Source organism: Mugil cephalus, chromosome 7, assembly GCF_022458985.1.
Source record: "Mugil cephalus isolate CIBA_MC_2020 chromosome 7, CIBA_Mcephalus_1.1, whole genome shotgun sequence".
Taxonomy (NCBI): domain Eukaryota; kingdom Metazoa; phylum Chordata; class Actinopteri; order Mugiliformes; family Mugilidae; genus Mugil; species Mugil cephalus.
This window is the reverse complement of record NC_061776.1, coordinates 997,158-1,010,726: the sequence shown is the minus strand read 5'-3', so window position 1 is coordinate 1,010,726 and position 13,569 is coordinate 997,158.

Here is a 13,569-nt window from a genome sequence, read left to right as displayed (position 1 = left end):
CTGTCCCGTTCAGACCACGCTCTGCAGGACCTTCCTGTCCACAGCCGAGTACTTCCTGTTCCAGGAGGTGATGGAGGAGGTCAGAGTGTTCTCCACCACACACCTGTAGAAGGCTGTGAGGACAGCAGGGCTCAGTCCAGTTTGCTTTATCCTCCTCAGTAAATAGACGCGTTGTTGGACCTTCTAGACCACGCTCTCCGTGTTTGTGGTCCAGTTGAAGTCATTGGAGATGAAGAGCCCCAGGTACTTGATGCTGTGGACCATCTCTACAGCTTCTCCCTTGATGTGAAGGGGAGAGTGAACGTGGTCACCTCTCCTGAAGTCCACCACCATCTCCTTTGTTTCCACCACATTAACCAGAGATTGTTCTCCCTGCACCAGTCCATCAGGTCCTCCACCTCCTGTCTATACACTGACTCGTCACCATGGGATATCTGTCCCACCACCGCCACCGTGTCATCCACCAGCTTCACCATACGACTGCCTGGGTGTTTGGTGGAGCAGTCATATGAGCTGTGAGTTGACTCCAGCTGGAGGATTCTCAAAGGTCTTAAGTAGAGGTGTTTGACAGTGTCTCTTCCAACAGGGTGCAGGATAATGATTTATTCTAAAAACACCTTTCTGTCAGAATTATGAGGAGATCCAGATCATGAGACTGCACCAGCATCATGTTCACACTTCCTCCTTCCTGTGTTGTATAGTTCAGCTTTCAGCTCATATGTCAATGTACATTCAAACTACTCACAGAAGAGAAGTTCAAAGTGTAGTAATATGATCTCTCTGGTTAATTCCCATCAATGCTCTCTGCAGCATTTTGAAACAGCTGGAGGTTTTTTATAGAGCTATTTGGATCAAGCTGATGATAATGAATGGCATTAATCCAGCCTGGAAGAAACTAATGAAACAAACAGTGACAGGAAACACAGAGTGGGAACAAAAACACCAGCTGACACACTGACAACACTCTAAAAATGAAAACTTACATTTCTTGGCCTAACCATATTTTTTCAGCTAACTAAGCAAAAAGGTTTGAGTTGTGTTGTAAACTAATCAACACATGTATTCCAACTATCTTTTTCAAGTTTTGGTCTCACATGCTAACTTGAGTTAGCAAACCTCAAAACTGTGCATTTGAGGTCAGGACAAGATGTAGAAAACTAGAGAACAAGAACTGCGGGTCTCCAATGCATATCTGCAGGGGTTCCATCACACCCACACTGTGTCCATGTGCTGCCAACATCTCAAAGAGACTTTTTACTCTCAAGGTGAGTACTTTGCTCAATATGATACTTAAACGTCGGGGTTCACGCGTGTAGATTAGGCTATACCAGGGGTCAGCAACCTGCGGCTCTTTCGTTCCTCTGTTGCAGCTCTCTGCAGCGAGCGGTGCGGAGCAAGGACACTGATCAAAGCCGTTCATTTTTTTCACGCTAACTGCCTCAGAATATCGGCGACTAGTCACTCATCAGTGAACGAGCGAGAGTTACACAACAACTGAATGACACTGAATGCCACACCACACTCATGGTTGTAACATCAACCAAAAAACACTGAACTCCCACAGTGCATTGCAGCACATTTACTAGTTGCTGTTGAGTATTTAATTCAAATGTATTTTTATTTTAGTGCATTAGTTTTTTAAATATAATTCTAAATTTGAATTGATGGTGGTCTTTTAACATTAAAATAAAATGTATTTAATTTTTTGTCGCTCAAAATATACGTCACACCCGCCGGCAGGTCCAGCTATTTATTGGACTTTTCGACCCCAGGTAAGACAACGATGGAAAAATCCCTGTTATGTTACATAAATGCTATTTCGTTTTCTCTGTAGCAGTTATTTCATTTAATAAATGCAACACACTATGGGCCTAGCATAGAGGTGAAAACGATATATGCAGTGTTATCTTCATTTTAGATGTAAAGGGGTTTTGTGGCTCCCAGTGTTTTCTTTTCTTTGGGAAACGGATCCAAATGGCTCTTTGATTGTTGAGGGTTGCCGACCCCTGGGCTATACTTTATCATAACGTTACAGTATAGTTTTCTTTCTTTAAAAAAAAAAATTATATTTATTGGCCTTTTAACATTGGGATCCGGAGAAGTATAGAAGTATATAAGAGAGGTCAATCAGTGCATAAATCATGTATAAGTTAATTGGGAAGGACTCGTTTAAATATGCCAGTAACTTAACCTTTGATAAACATTTGGGTGCACAGGCTAATATGAGCACACACACACACACACACGCACGCACGCACGCACGCACGCACACACACACACACACGCACACGCACACGCACACACACACACACACACACACACACACACTCACACTCGCTACCTGTGGTTGTTGTTCTGTTAGCAAGGTAGCGTGTTAGCAACTCAAAACGTGTAACCAAGTTAAAATGTAACATCCGGACTCATCAAGATACAGAACTGGACCGAACTGGAGTTGTTCCGATTCCAATACCAGTATCATTATGGTATCATTATGGTATCATTATGGTATCATTAGCTCTGTTAGCTCTGTTAGCTCCGTCAGTGCGGCTACAGTCTCATTTATTAAACAAAGTGAGCAGCGCTACAAATAAGTGTTATACTGTGCACGTGTGTCTTTGATGTTAAAGTTCAGTTTCACCTTAAAGACTCGTTTTTACAACCGGGAGTCATGTAAACATGACACACTCCTCGTCTTGTTCCGGTCGGTCGTCATGGAAACGTGACGCTCTGGCAGTGACGCGGTTTGGAGGGTCTTACATGCTGCACATTTTTGAGTGTTTATTTTATCAAGTAACTGGACTTTCATGTCTTGTTACAGTTTCCTATGAGATGAGGAGAAAAGGTTTTGCTACCGTTGAAACCCGCGCTGTTCCTGCGGGCTTGATTTCGAGGTAAGTTAAGGCAGCAGAGTCTCCCGCAATTGTAATAAACATCCCAGTCCTCTACAACTCATAACTACTAGTAACATTACTGTGAGCCCACTAACGTTATAAACACATAAGCGGCAGCTCTGCTCGCTCGCAGTCCCTCTGGATGCTGATAATATCGATATGGATATGTTCTGAGAATCTTTTCATTAAACATATGCTTAAAGGCATTTAAATGAAATTAAGTGTTGGAGTTTGTATTTTTCAAAATTTTGACGCCAATATTTTCCCTTTTCCTGTAAATGAATATCGGCTCCAAATATCGGTTATCGGCCTCCTTGACAACTAATGATCGGTATCGGCCCTGAAAAAACATATCGGTCTGTCTCTAGTCCACACCAGTCTGCATCTTTTTGTTTGTGTGCAGTCTACAGTACTTACAGTATTGGTAGATACTAAGAGATTTCATCCTCCTACATGTTTGCTGCAATGTTGTATTTAATGTTTAAATAAACATGATTTACTGAACCAGTATTATTTGTATTTGTAGGCACAGTAGAAAAGTTTTAGTTGCCGTACCTTCTCACGTTTGAGAGTATTCATAAGTACAACACAAAATGTTGAGTTTTGATGCATTTGAAAGGTAACTTACCTGAAACAAAAATAATTAGTTGAGATTGCTGAGTTGTAAGTGTTAAAATATGTACATTTTAAATTATCTCAAAGTTAACTTATAAGTTATCTCAACAAAAGATAATTTGTTGACTTAAGTTTATGTAGTTTTCTTCAAAACTTGAGAGTTTTAGTTGGACTCAAAACGCAAAAATCTATTGCAGCCAGTTACCTAGAATTTTTAAGTTTTCATAGCCCTTTATTTTTTACGGTGAAGCTGCTGGAAGCCTTTTTATCTCCACTAGAGGGCGACATCATCAAGGAGGCGGTGCACTACTTGTGCACTGGGTTCAACCATTGTGTCAATAATAACTGCTGCTGTGAAGAGAACAATTGTCAGACTGAATGTTGAACATCAGCTAGTTTCTCCTGTTGATTTAAACCTTGTTGTAAAGATGGAACATTGGCTGTGGATTATTCTTGCTGCTCTTTTCTTTGGTAAGATAGAAAGCTCAACATGTTTCCTCTTCACACACTTGAACACATTTAAAGCTGCTGATTGTTGTCCTTGAATCAATCATCTTTATTGATTCATCTCTTCCTCTACATGTTCTGTTCTTCCCCAGAGTGTAAAGGAGAAGACAAAGTGACCCAGACAGCAGGAGATGTCATTGCTACTGAAGGAGACACTCTCACACTCAGCTGCACTTTTAAGGAAACTGGAGCAAACGACAATTTGTTCTGGTACAAACAAGAAGAAAATGGTTTTCCAAAGTACATTTTGGGGCGAAATAATTATGGGGGTGATGACAATGATCCAGATTTCCCTGAAGACAGATTTGATGCTGAGCTCAAAGACAAATCAGTTCCTCTGAAGATCCAGAAGCTTCATGTGTCTGACTCTGCTGTGTACTACTGTGCTCTGAGGCCCACAGTGACAGGAAACACCAAAACTCTGAACAAAAACCTTTGGAGCAAAGACAACACAATCCTCCACAACATCCACTAGAGGGAGCCACACTCTGTTCAACCACTGATTTCTGACTCATTGGACTGAGGACAAAGACAACAGAGAAATGAAGCAGTTGACATCTGAGACAGAGCTGCTGTTGAAGCAGAGAAGAATTTGATTGGTTGAGTTGAAGTCAAGCTGTAACTGGCCCCGCCCACTCAACATCATCAGCTCATCCAATGACATTATTTCTTCCTCATTCTACTCTGGTGGAAGAACATTGTTGATGTGCTGTCTGTCTGGCTTTAATAACTCCAAAGACATGTTGCTTTACCTCTTTTTGCTTCTATCTCACATTATAGGTGAGTTGAAGAACAGGGATTCAAGTTTTGTTGAAGCTGCTGCATTAACCAGATATACAGACTGCACTTCACAACTCTTCTTGTTTCTTTGCTCTGATACAATGAAAATCATCTTTTCATCATCTTCTACATTGAACTGACAGAGTTGTACAGTTGATTTTGTTGTGAATGTCCACAGAGTAACACTGTACAGGAGACATTTTCCACTGTCTTCTCCTCTCAGCCTCATGGACAATGTTAGTCTAATGGCTTCATGTTCTCTACTTTTTCCAGGACTAACAGCTGGAGACACAATCTCTCCTGAACGAGATGAAGTCAGTGGAAGAGAAGGACAATCTGTCACACTCTCATGCAACTATCAGACAGATGAAACTGGTATTTACCTTAACTGGTACAGACATCATTCTGACCTTCAGGCTCCTCAGTTTATTCTCTATAAAGGAGCTAAAGATTATAGTGGGGATGATTATATTCCTGATAATCGCTATACATCAAAAACAACAGATACATCAACTGAACTGACCATAACAGACCTAACCCTGGCAGACACAGCTCTCTACTACTGTGCTCTAGAAACACAGTGATACAAAGTGTAGAAGAGGCTGTACAAAAACCTGAACCCAGATATGTGACTACTCTTCAAAGAGGAGGGAAGTGGTATTCAAACCACAGCTTCATATCAGATGGATTCTGCTAATTCCTGTTTTATCAGAGTCACTGTGGTTACAGCTGCTAATGAAACACTGTGGGAGGATTCACATGAGCAGCAAATCCACATCAATGACAAACCAACTGAAGGTTCACACACTAAACACCATGGACACCAACAGAATCATTCTACATCTGAAATAAGTACAAGGAAGCATATGTTTCTGCATTAAGGTTATGTTACATTGTTCTTTTCATTCCATGTTGTTTCCATCTTATTGTTTCAATAATATATTCAGTGTTTTATATTTGTTTTCAGTATTGATCAGTGGCTGACTGTGCAAGTCGCTTTTCCTATCGAGCACATCCAATAAAAAATTATGTAACCCAGGGGAAACACTGTCTCTTAAAATGATCATCATGACACCGCTATAGGAAGCTTTAAGATCATACATATAACAATAAAACAGAACGTTGCACAGACATCAAGAACCACATACGTCAAATCCAGCAGAAATATCAATCTCGACCGAAAACTGCAAAAACACATGAAAGATGGAAATAAAATTAATTTTACTGACCATAAAGAAACTATTCAGACTTTTCCTCTGATCATGAGAGCCAGGGGTTCTGCTCCTTATTAATGGACTGAAAGTGGCTGACAAACCCTTTCCTGTCGCTGGCTAGGACTTCTTAACAATGTCAGCTTTTCTTGAAAAGTCTGTCTTGAAGATGTCTTTGACCGTATATCCTCAACCAGCTCGATTTCTCCTCCTTCAGGAATTGTACCATCACAAACCAGCTATTCGATGAACACAACTACATTTTTGCTCGTCCAGCTCACATCAGATGCAGTTCTCTAGCTCTGGCTAGCTCACTCTCCGACTGTCCAATCAGAGGCTGTGAGTACACTGACATCACCATACACCTGCAAGCAGACCATGGTGTCCTCAACTCAATATCTGATTGATTGAAGCAACAGTCTGGTCAACACTTACTTTATGCTGCAGGACAGCAGAAGTGATTCTGAAGGCCTCCAGGCAGATTTCTTTGAGCCTAGTAACAAATGAATGCTTAAATGTGATTGGATAAGAGCTTTGATATGAAAACACACTTGGAAGCAGCACAACCAGGGAAAAGCTCGAAAGGAAGCAAAGAGACCTTTAGGAATTATTCAATAGGTATTCATGGAAAATATAATTAAATCATCAACACCAATGTCCCATCTGCAGACGCAGCAGCCGAATTTGTTTATGGTGATCAATGGGGACATCAACCACGTCACCTTGGACAGAACTCTCACAGACGTCACCCAGTATGTTGATTGTCACACCCGTGACAACAAAACACTGAATCTGCTGTATGCAAATGCCTGCAATGCATACAGTACAACTGCCCTACCCCCACTAGGCAGGTCTGATCACAACCTTGTCCTGCTCACCCCAAAGTACGTCCCGCTTGTCCAACGGCAGTCTGTGTCCAAAAGGACTGTAAGGAGGTGGACACAGGAGGCCCTGCAGGACTGCTTTGAGTCCACCGACTGGGAGGCTCTCTGTCAGCCTCATGGGGAAGACATCAGCAGCATGGCGGACTGCATCACAGAATATATCAAATTCTGTGAGGACTCTGCTGAACAACAAAAGGAGAGCGTTCAGGTCTGGAGACAAGGAGGAGCTAAGGAGGGTACAGCATCAACTGCAGGACAAGCTGAGGGAGTGCAAGGACTCCTACAGGTGTCAGGATTTGAGTGGTGAAGTGGTGTAGAGGACCCAAGTGCAGGACTCAAGATGAGGCCAGGTTTCAAACACAAAAGTATTTAATGAAAATGAACAAACACCCAAAAGGCACTGCAGACAAGCAGGTAAATCTAAAGACTAGAAATAAATTCCAGAAACATGATAGAAAAACTTACAGGACACAAACAAGGCCAGGAAGAAGGTAACATTACACACTCACCGGGTGAAAAACATCAACGATGCAACAGAGAACAAAGGGACAGGCAGGGCTATATATGCACAAGAGGGCTCAGGGATGACAAGACACAGGTGAAACAGATCAGGGCAATCAAACCAGGTGAGACCAATTAACAATCAACACACACAAGGAAGCACAACAGACAGGAAAACAAGTACTTGACAAATTAAAGAGGAAACACAAAACATGGCACAAAATAAAAGACAGAACCGTGACAACAGGAGGAAGCTGGAGGCCAAACTCCAGCAGAAGAGCATGAGGGAGGTGTGGTCAGGAATGAAGGATATAACTGGCTGTGGGGGGAGAGACAGGCTGTGGAGGTGGTGGAGGAGAACAGATACCTGGGAGTGAGCATCAGTAACAGACTGAACTGGAGGACCAACAGTACAGCTGTGTCCTAGAAGGCCTGCAGAGACTCTACTTCCTGAGGAAGCTGAGATCCTTCAACATGTGCAGTAAGATGCTGGAGATCTTCTACCAGTCTGTTGTGGCCAGAACCCTTTTCTCTGCTGTGGTCTGCTGGGGGAACAGCAACACACTGAATAAACTGATCAGGAAGGCTGGCTCTGTCATTGGCTGGGAGAGGAGGACACTTGACAAACTGATATCAGTCACGGATCATCCTGACCTCCCTCTCCACCAGATGATAGATGGACAACAGAGCTCCTTCTCCAAGAGACTCAGACAAAGAACGCTACAGGAAATCTGTCCTGTCTCAATCCATACGCCTGTTTAACTCCTCATCTGTGTGTGACACATAACATACACTGTTATATAGGATGTATGGTGTCAAGTGCCTGTACATTGCTGCTGCAACTGTGAAATGTCCCAGTTTGGGATGAATAAAGCGTCTGTCTGTCCGTTGTTTAGATATTTTTAGACCAGCAGAGAAGGCCTTGCAGGTCCTGGCAGCCTGAAAGTCCAGACATAGGGAGTCACAAGCCAGTTTACTTCTTGTGCTGATCCAAAGTCTAGATAGATGGAGAGGGTTGTGTCAAGAAGTGAACCCAGCATAAAACCTTTGTCAAATTAAACATGTGAATCATAAACATGTCTTCCACTCCAGATCAGTCAGGACTCTTCTTAACAACGACCATCATCTGAGCTGTTGACCTACAGGGTCCTGGTGGGAATAGAGCTACTGTTGGTTGAAGAAGGAGAGGAGGAAGACAAGAGTTTAGGACTGGAAGCCTGAGGAATGGAGGAGGAATGTTCTGGTGATGATGATGAACTACAGAGGTATGAAGCTGATGAGCCATACAATGAAGATGTGGGAAAGAGTAGTGGAAGCTAGGCTAAGGGGAGACGTTAGCATTTGTGAGCAGCAGTATGGTTTGATGCTGGGAAAGAGCAGATGTGAGATTTACCTTGAGAATGCTGATGTAGAAGTAGAGAGAAGGGCAGAAGGAGCTGCATTGTGTCTTTATAGATCTAGAGAAAGCGACTGACTGAACGGTCTATCTTCAACATATCTCTGAGATCTCCTACTACCACATGTCCCCTTAAGGTCACTCAGGTCTTCTGGTTGTCCCAAGAACAAGCTTGAAGCTCAGAGGAGATCATTCTTTCTCTGCTGCAGCCCTCACACTCTGGACCAGTTTCCCTCTGTAGGCTGTCCCAGACACTGCCTGGTTTAAATCCCTTCTTTAAACTCATTTTGATTCTTTGGTCTTTAATTCAGTTTGAGAGCTGCTCTTTCTGACTTTTTATTGTGTTTTTATCTGGTGCTTTTAATTCGGCATTTTGTTCTTTTTTTCTTTTCTAGCTCTTTTCAAAGCTTCTGGAAGCCACTTTTTCACACTGTTGAACTCAACATTTTATCTCCACTAGAGGGCGACATCATCAAGTAGGCGGTGCACTACTTGTGCACTGGGTTCAACCATTGTGTCAATAATAACTGCTGCTGTGAAGAGAACAATTGTCAAACTGAATGTTGAACATCAGCTAGTTTCTCCTGTTGATTTAAACCTTGTTGTACAGATGGAACATTGGCTGTGGATTATTCTTGCTGCTCTTTTCTTTGGTAAGATAGAAAGCTCAACATGTCTCATCTTCACACACTTGAAACATTTAAAGCTGCTGATTGTTGTCCTTGAATCAATAATCTTTATTGATTCATCTCTTCCTCTGCATGTTCTGATCTTCCCCAGAGTGTAAAGGAGAAGACAAAGTGATGCAGACACCAGGAGATGTCATTGCTACTGAAGGAGACACTCTCACACTCAACTGCACTTTTGAAACAACTGACGTGAACTACTATTTGTTCTGGTACAAACAAGAAGTTAATAGTTTTCCAAAGTACATTTTGCGCTGTGATAAAGTTGGAGGAGGTGAAAATGCTCCAGATTTCCCTAAAGACAGATTTGATGCTGAGCTCAAAGACAAATCAGTTCCTCTGAAGATCCAGAAGCTTCATGTGTCTGACTCTGCTGTGTACTACTGTGCTCTGAGGCCCACAGTGACAGGAAACACCAAAACTCTGAACAAAAACCTTTGGAGCAAAGACAACACAATACTCCACAACATCCACTAGAGGGAGCCACACTCTGTACTTCTTCCATGGTTGGTTAGGATACATTCTGCTCGAGATCCATTGTAGAGGTGATAGAACATCAACATCTTCACTATGTTAAATGGACACATGGTCAGAACCATGTGTCTAAAGGTGGTGAGAGAAACTTCCATAAACCATGGAAACGTTAAAAGACACTAGTCAGTGTGAGGATGAAATGTTGTGTTATTGTGTAAATGTGTCTTCTCTACTCTCTGATAGTAGTTAAACATTGTGATCAGTGGTGTTGAATGCAGCTCTATCTAAAATAGAGCAAGTATCAAGTGTAACAAGTGTCAGTGTTCACATCACAACTGAATCAAACTCATCATCATGGAAACTTAGATAAAAACTAAATTGAGGAAGTTTCTGTCCAAACAAGGTTCAGAAAATCTCCTTTGTGTTGTTCTTTCTTGTTGCTTGGACCACTGTAATGAACTCCTTACTGGCATCCAGAATCAGACAATAAGAGAACTGGCACTGATTCAAAATGCTGCTGCTACAACAGCAAGAAGAGAGAACACAATACTCCAGATATTACATCTTTCCACTGGGTTCAGTTCAGTCTAAAGTGAGATGTAGGGCCTTACTTGTTGTGTGTAAGTCTCCAGGGTGGATGCTAGACTATTTAACCTTGGATATGTGGGTCCTATGAAGTAGCTTAATGAGTGTAGGCAGTGTCAGAGTGAGGGTGTATGTCCTGGTTGGAGCTGATACTAAAGCTCCACTAAGTCAGATCACCACTCTTTAGAGCTGTGCTGAGCTCAATGAACTAGTCTCCTCCTACTGACTGAAGGACTGCAGCTGTGAACATCAGACCAAACACAACTCACACAACCACTCACAACTAACTGACACTGAACATCAGTTCCAACAGTTCACGTCTGTCAACATGGAAAAACTGGCTGTGATTCTGGTCTGTTCAGCTCTCGTAGGTACGTATGTTTCTGACAACAACACCTGGAACACAAAGACACTTTCAAAGCATTACTCGTCCACTTTGGATTTTCTTGGAGCTGGAGTTCAATGTTGAACATTTGACACATTCTACATTACAAAGATGTGACGAGTTCATCACTAAAAACTGTTGACGACACTGTTAGCAGCATCACTGAGTCTTTCAAAGGATGGACATGTGACTGTGGAACAGGACTGTAGATATAACATGTTGTTTCATCTCTAGGTCACAGCTTGGAAGATGATATTACTGCCATCAGAGCTGAAGTGTTTTCATCAGAGGGCAGTAGTGTTACTCTGTCCTGTAACTATTCAGTTAAAGCTCAGGATCTCCAGTGGTATCGACAGGATCCTGGATCAGCTCCTCAGTTCCTTCTATTGATCACTGATACAAAAGATCCCAACGTGGTGACAGCAAAACCTCCACACCCTGGACTGACTGCTAAACTGAACCAGGAGAGAAATGGAGTCGACCTGGAGATCTCCTCTGCTGCAGTGACAGACTCTGCTGTGTACTACTGTGCTCTGAGGCCTACAGTGACAGGAAACACCAAAACTCTGAACAAAAACCTTTGGAGCAAAGACAACACAATACTCCACAACATCCACTAGAGGGAGCCACACTCTGTTCAACCACTGATTTCTGACTCATTGGACTGAGGACAAAGACAACAGAGAAATGAAGCAGTTGACATCTGAGACAGAGCTGCTGTTGAAGCAGAGAAGAATTTGATTGGTTGAGTTGAAGTCAAGCTGTTACTGGCCCCACCCACTCAACATCATCAGCTCATCCAATGACATTATTTCTTCCTCATTCTACTCTGGTGGAAGAACATTGTTGATGTGCTGTCTGTCTGGCTTTAATAACTCCAAAGACATGTTGCTTTACCTCTTTTTGCTTCTATCTCACATTATAGGTGAGTTGAAGAACAGGGATTCAAGTTTTGTTGAAGCTGCTGCATTAACCAGATATACAGACTGCACTTCACAACTCTTCTTGTTTCTTTGCTCTGATACAATGAAAATCATCTTTTCATCATCTTCTACATTGAACTGACAGAGTTGTACAGTTGATTTTGTTGTGAATGTCCACAGAGTAACACTGTACAGGAGACATTTTCCACTGTCTTCTCCTCTCAGCCTCATGGACAATGTTAGTCTAATGGCTTCATGTTCTCTACTTTTTCCAGGACTAACAGCTGGAGACACAATCTCTCCTGAACGAGATGAAGTCAGTGGAACAGAAGGACGATCTATCACACTCTCATGCAACTATCAGACAGATGCAAGTGGTGTTTATCTTTACTGGTACAGACATCATTCTGACCTTCAGGCTCCTCAATTTATTCTCAAGAAAGGAGCTAAATCTTGGAGTGGGAGAGAACACATTCCTGATAAACGCTATAAATCGAAAACATCGTCTACATCAACTGAACTGACCATAACAGCCCTAACCCTGGCAGACACAGCTCTCTACTACTGTGCTCTAGAAACACAGTGATACAAAGTGTAGAAGAGGCTGTACAAAAACCTGAACCCAGATATGTGACTACTCTTCAAAGAGGAGGGAAGTGGTATTCAAACCACAGCTTCATATCAGATGGATTCTGCTAATTCCTGTTTTATCAGAGTCACTGTGGTTACAGCTGCTAATGAAACACTGTGGGAGGATTCACATGAGCAGCAAATCCTCTGCAAAGCTCTCCCAGTTCCCTAAGCATTAAAGGAAGCGGTGGAAAAGGAGCTGGACAGATTGGAAAAAATGAAGGTGATTTCAAAGACTGAGAAAAGTGAGTGGGCCTCTCCAATAGTCACTGTGCCAAAAGCAGACAAAACAACTAGGATTTGTGGCGACTACAAGGTCAGTATAAATCAGTGTATTGAAGAGCAGACCATTACCTAACACAGAAGATTTGTTGGCTACCTTAGCAGGAGGAACATCATTCAGTAAGCTTGACCTCTCTCATGCCTACCAGCAGCTGCTTTTAGGTGAAGAGTCAGAACTATTTGACGATCAACACTCACAACATCATCTCAGCTATGGTGTTTCCAGCGCACCTGCAATTCTTCAGTCTGTTATGTTCCTTACTGGACCATGTGACATGTTTCTTGGATGATATTCTCACCACTGCTTCATCGGAGGAGAAGTGCTTAAAAACACTGGACGAAGTGTCACACGCCTGGAGAAACATGGTGTCAGAGTAAAAACTGTCCAAATGTCAGTTTGGCAGAGTGGAGTATCTGGGACATCGCATTGACCGGGATGGCCTGCATCCCATGGATGAAAAGGTGGCAGCCATAAACAAAGCGCCCGAGCCAACAAATGTCACAGAGCTGAAGTCTTTCTTAGGTCTTCTTAATTACTACAGCCGGTTCCTGCAAAACTCCTCCACCATCCTCCACCCTCTACACAACCTGTTGAGAAAAGAGGCTAAGTGGGTTTGGACTTCTGAGTGTGCTAAGGCATTTGAAGATGCAAAGCAACTATTAAAGCAGAATAAGGTGTTAGTGCATTACAACACACAGTTGCCACTCCGGATTGCATGTGATGTGTCACCTTATGGAGTAGGGTCTGTTATTTCTCATGTCATGGAAAACGGAGAGGATTGGCTTGTGGCTTTTGCATCGGGGACTTTAACTGAGGCT